Below are 5,162 nucleotides of genomic sequence, written 5' to 3'. Positions count from 1 at the left end.
TGGATTTATTTTTGTGCTTTTAAGTAGGAGAGTTCTTTAGATATTCTAGATAAAAGTTCTTTGCTAGATGTGTTGTGACTATTATCTTTGATTCTGTGGCTTGACAGTTGCTTTCTGAACAGTTTAGGATTTTGATAACGTTTGTGTTTATATATAATGATATATATGTATATATATAATGGCTTGTGCTTTTTTTTATCCTATCCAAAATTGATTCTTAGAGCAGTTTGCGATTCATTGATAACTACCAAGACAGTCTAACAGGTACGCCAAACAAAGCAAAAATGTCCAGACTGGGACCCCTGAATCCCGTTCTCACAACTTGTACCAACATGTCACTTTGACTCTGGTCTTCATCTTCCCGGGTGCAATCTAGTTCAATTGTCAAAGTAAAAAAAATGGTTAGCTTCTTCCTGTCTCATTCCATGCAACAATCAGTAAATCTTATTGGAACTCCCTTCCAAACAGTCCAGAAACTAGGCTGCAGAGATAGTTCAGGAGTTAGGTGCTTGCCTTGCATCTTGCCCACTACGGTTTAAATCTCTGGCACCTGGAGAGAGTGCACAGGGGCTTGGGGGTTTGCCTTGCATGCAGCTGACCCTGCTTCCATCCCTGGTACTGCATATGGTTCCCCGAACAATGCCAAGAGTATCCCTGGGAAAGGAACCAAGGACAAATCTGAGCACTGTGGGATGTTGCCCCCAAACCAAAACTAAACAAAATAAAATCCCTGGCACTGCATGTGGTTCCCCAAACCCTAGCAGGGGTCACTTCTGAGCGGACTCAGGAGCATCCCCTGAGTACCCCTGAGTGTGACCCAAGCTCCCCCACTCTCCCCTCAAAATATCCAGAACCTCACCATCTCTCACCCTCACTACCATTCTCACTGTGGCCCAACTGCCAGGACTTGAGCTCTGGCATTTGTGTTTTCTGTTTGCTTTTTAATTTTCTCAATAAAGTCCTCACTGGTCTCTCTGCTTCTGTCTTTGTTCCATGATCGGGTCTCAATAAGCAGAAACGAGAATGATATTCCTTTCATTCAAATTAAGTTTAATCCATGTAGAATGATTCAAATTCTTTCTAGAGCTTCCCTTGTCATTCACACAAAACTCCCCTCAGGGGCGTGGCTCCATTCTAGAGCAAATGCCTCACATGTGTGAAGCCCTCGGTGAGCAAAGCAAAGAAAGCAAAACAAAGAAGTCCAAAAATAAAATGCAAAACATTTTACAAAGTCTTTCCCTCCAATTCCGTACTAAATCTCAGGGCAGCCATGCTTACTCTCTAGCTATGAGGCTGCTCTTGCCCTCTTGGCCTTTGTGATTCGAAAGGCATGCCTCAGGTCCTTTGCACCTGCTGACCTCTTTTTGTAATACTTTCTGCTAACACAAAACATATTTTCCACATACACATTTGTGCAAACAAATTCCTGCAACCTTGAAGTTTCCACTGCCACTCGAGGGCCCATGAAACAAGTAGAGTGATGGGTGGAGAGAAATATCTTCCTTGGCAGGTCAAAAGTCACTGAGCTCATGAGCTGAAAGCAACTCTCTTGTCTGCATGGTCACAAGGGGTTTGTTTGTTTGTTTGTTTGTTTGTGTTCTTGTTTTTTAAATTTTATTTATTTTTTAAAATCTATTGTTATTCGGCTCTCGGAGAGCCTGGCAAGCTACTGAGAGTATGGAGCCCGCACGGCAGAAACTGGCAAGCTACCCATGCATATTGGATATGCCAAAAACAGTAACAATAAGTCTCTCAATGAGAGATGTTACTGGTGCCCGCTTGAACAAATCAATGAGCAATGGATTGTTATTCGGCAGAGCCTGACAAGCTCCCCAGGGCGTATTTGATATGCCAAATACAGTAACAACAACAGGTCTCATTCCCCTGACCCTGAAAGAGCCTCCAATCATTGGGAAAGACGAATAAGGAGAGGCTGCTAAAATCTCAGGGCTGGGACGAATGGAGACGTTACTGGCAGCCACTGGAGCAAATTGAACAACAGTGATATTGCTATTAGTGTTATTATATATTTTATGTTGAATTATTACCATGTTGAATCACAGTTACAAAGTTGTTCATGATTTGGTTTCAGTCATACAATGTTTTATCACTTGTCCTTTCAACAGTGTATATTTCCCACCAACAATGTCCCCAGTTTTCCCCCCAGTCTACCTCTGTGGCAGGCACTTTTATATTCTCTCTCTCTCTCTCTCTCTCTCTCTCTCTCTCTCTCTCTCTCTCTCTCTCTCCTCTCTCTCTCTTCGCTCTCATTCGTTTTGGGCTCTATGGTTTGCAGTACAGATACTGAAAGGTTATCATGCTTGTTCTTTTACCTACTTTCAGCACTCAGCTCTTGTTCAGAGTGATCATTTCCAACTCTCATTGCCATAGTGGTCCCTTCTCTATCTTAGCTGCCCTCTTCCCACCATCATTTGTGGCAAGTTTCCAACCATGGACCATTCCTCCTGGCCCTTATTTCTACTATCCTTGGGTATTAGTCTCATACTGTGTTTTTTGGTATATGAGTCCAATTACACAATGAGTCCAATCATTCTATGTCTGTCCTTCTACCAGTGACTCATTTCACTCTGTGATGTTCTCCATGTCCATCCATATATGTGGATTTTTCTTGGTGGCTGCATAATATTCCATGTGTAGATGTACCACAGTTTCTTTATCCAGTTGCCTGTTCTCAGGTACTCAGGTTGTTTCCAGATTCTGGCTATTGTGAATAGTGCTGCAATGAACATAGAAGTGCAGATGGATTTTCTATAGTGTGTTTTTGGGCCTCAAGCGTGTATCCCCAGAAGTGGTTTTGCTGGGTCATATGGAAGCTCAATTTCTAGCTTTTTGAGGAATGCCCATACTGTTTTCCAAAATAGGCTGGACCAGTCAGCATTCTCGCCAGCAACGGAGCAGAGTCCCTTTATAGGAAACGAGAATGGGGGGCACCTTTTTGGTGAGGGAGGGTTGCAGGGTGACTGGTGGTAGCCAGGCTGGCTGTCCATGAGTTCCTCATGGGCTGGTTCTCTGAGTCAGACTTCTGATGTGTCTGCTGACAAAGATGTGTGATTCGGACTTTTCTTTTTATCTCCTTATCCTAAGGATAAGGACTAGATAAGGGTTTCCAACTTTCCCCAAAATTCCCAACATCCCTAACCAAAGGGGTTGGGATACTGAGTCTGGCCTCTGGGACTGCATTTCACTCCTGATTCCCTTGGCTGGCTTCATTTGTTCCTTTTCATATGCTTCCACTCAACTGTCTTTTTTTTTTTTTTTTGCACCTGGTATTATGTCCACTATTGCTATTTTATTTTTTTCATGGAACTTCCCACTGTCTGATTTGTATACATGTGTCCATTGCTTGTTTATCTTTATCTTGTTCACTCTACCCAATCAAATCTCCAGAATATAAGTTTTGGGTAAGGGTATTCTGCTACTGTTGGGATACCAGGCTATTGTTGGTGTGTTGGCTATTCAATTGTAGAGTAACACACTATAACACACTATCAACCAGCAGCCCATGGCAAACTACTTCTTTTTATAATCTCAAAAACAATAGTGTGCTTTTATTTATTTATTTATTTGTGAAGGGAGCTCAGGGGACCATATGAGGGATGTCAGAAATCAAACCTGAGCTGGCTGTGTGCAAGACAAGGGTCCTACCTGTCTCTGGCCAAGATTGTAATTTTTGATAAATCACAAAATTACGAGCAATCCCAGTTCTTAGGGGATATTATAAAATGGTGGTCTTCTGAATCACACTAGATGGTCATCAACAGAGGAGAACATCCAGGTGTTGGGGCACAAAGAAGTCATAACAAGAATTTTTTGAAAAATACTGATATGCATTTTGGCCGGACCTGCCAGCGCCCAGTAAATTGCCAAAATGACCAACACAAAAGGAAAGCGGAGGGGAACTCACTATATGTTCTCTAGACCTTTCAGAAAACATGGAGTTGTTCCTTTGGCCACATACATGCGTATATGCAAGAAAAGTGATATCGTAGACATAAAGGGAATGGGCACAGTCCAAAAAGGAATGCCCCACAAATGTTATCATGCAAAACTGGAAGAGTCTACAATGTTACCCAGCATGCTGTTGGCATTGTCGTTAACAAACAAGTCAAGGGCAAGATTCTTGCCAAGAGAATTAATGTCCGCATTGAGCATATCAAGCACTCTAAGGGTCGAGACAGCTTCCTGAAACAGGTGAAGGAGATGATCAAAAACAGAAGGAAGCCAAAGAGAAAGGGACTTGGGTTCAACTGAAGCACCAGCCTGCCCCACCCAGAGAAGCCCACTTTGTAAGGACCAACGGAAAGGAACTTGAGCGGCTGGAGCCCATCCCCTATGAATTCATGGCATGAGAAGTATTTGTTCAAAAATAAAGAGACTCCTGGACTATTAAAAAAAAAAAGATACTGATATGGAAGAGTGCTCTAGAATAAAGTGTACCTTTTTTTGTTGTTGTTCAGAAATCAGAGCCAGGAAGATGGCTCAAAAGCTGGAGCTCATACTTCACAGACAGGAACCTTGGGTTTGCCCCCTGGCACCACATGGTCTCACATGGCATCACAAGTCCTGGCATGGGGCACTGCTAAGGATGGTCCTCTCGGTGCCCTCCACAAATGGGGGGACAGGTAGACTAAGAAATATGGCGCTGAAGTGGTAGCACAGTGGGTAGGGCATTTGCCTGGCATGCAGCCGACCCGGGTTTGATCCCCAGCATCCCCTACGGCCCACCTGTGCACTGCAGAGCCAGGAGTATCCCCTGAGCATCGCCGGCAAAATGCAATAGCAATGAGGGAAGAAATAGAGGCACAGAGAAAGAAAGGAACATTGGTCCCAGCTTTAGAAAGCTCATATCTTAGCTGTGCAGTAATGAATCACACCCTTAGCCCTCTGTACTTGTTGGAATTGTTTGCAATGGCTCTAAGGCTTTAAAAAATAAATGAGCACATTTTCAGTGCCAGTGGTAAGTCCATTTTTGCTCTTTCACGGAAGAAAAAAATATGGTTTGTTTCTCAGCACATGCACACCAGCCCTCTAACACCTGGTGCGACGCCCCCCCAGTGGGCAAGGACCGCCATCTGCATGACCACTGACCATGCCTCTGCTCTCTCCACCCTGGGCTGCCTGAATACCCCCCCCCCCCCCCG

At 43.8% G+C, this 5,162-nt stretch overlaps 1 pseudogene; it reads left to right on the top strand.

The window, feature by feature from the left end:
* Window positions 1-3,889: 3,889 nt before the first annotated feature.
* On the top strand, window positions 3,890-4,370 carry LOC129401908 (60S ribosomal protein L21-like; annotated as a pseudogene).
* Window positions 4,371-5,162: the final 792 nt, after the last annotated feature.

Source organism: Sorex araneus, chromosome 2 (genome assembly GCF_027595985.1).
Source record: "Sorex araneus isolate mSorAra2 chromosome 2, mSorAra2.pri, whole genome shotgun sequence".
NCBI classification, from domain to species: Eukaryota; Metazoa; Chordata; class Mammalia; order Eulipotyphla; family Soricidae; genus Sorex; species Sorex araneus.
Note: the sequence above shows the minus strand (reverse complement) of the source record. Positions and strands in the feature narration are given on the sequence as shown.